Source organism: Syngnathoides biaculeatus, chromosome 8 (genome assembly GCF_019802595.1).
Source record: "Syngnathoides biaculeatus isolate LvHL_M chromosome 8, ASM1980259v1, whole genome shotgun sequence".
NCBI classification, from domain to species: Eukaryota; Metazoa; Chordata; class Actinopteri; order Syngnathiformes; family Syngnathidae; genus Syngnathoides; species Syngnathoides biaculeatus.
Window position 1 is genome coordinate 2,072,171 of NC_084647.1, and position 794 is coordinate 2,072,964.

The window sequence follows — 794 nt, forward strand, 5'->3', positions numbered from 1 at the left end:
AGGGCTGGGACTGGCACGACCATGACAGTACCCCGCCTCTTTAAGGCGTGGATCCCAGACGTGCATAAACAAAAGAAACACACAAAAAAATATGTCCAGGGGCGGGTGGAAGGGGGTCCGAGTGATGGCACCCCCCCCCAACCCCAGTCGGTCTGGTGGCCGTCCAGGCCCCTAAAAGCGAGGCGTCCAGCTGGGCAGGTCAGGAGGTCAACCCCGCACACCAAGCACCAGGGTCCCCACGAGGTGATTCAGTTGGACATCCTTGAGGAGGAAGCCAACGGCAAAGCAGGAACCAGACGGAAGCATGCGACTATTCCGGACGAAGATCTCCCAGGACGTGGTTGCGAGCTGACCGGGGATCGGTCGCTGCCGAGGCTCGGTCGGGAAACAGCCATGGATCGGTCATCGCTGAGGCTAGGTCGTGAGGTGGGCAGGGGATCAGTTGCTGCCGAGGGCCATGCCACGACGGCTGAAGATCGGTGGCCATCGTGGCATGGCCCTCAGACGGCCATGGACCGGTCGCCATTGAAGCAGGAGAGGGAGGTGGCAGCCATCAAGACCGGGGCGTGAGGAGGTTGTATACCTGTCGCTGTCGAGACAGGGGCGTGGGACGGCCGCGGGCCGGTCGCCGTCGAAGCAGGACCATGGAGTGGCCACAGGCCGCACGCCGCCGGTACTGGAATGAAGGGGACCGTGATGTCGTCGTCGTCTTCTGGACAGGAACATGAGGATGCCGACGAGACATCGCCACCTCCTGGACAGGAACGTGAGGCGGCTGCGGAGCCATCGCCACT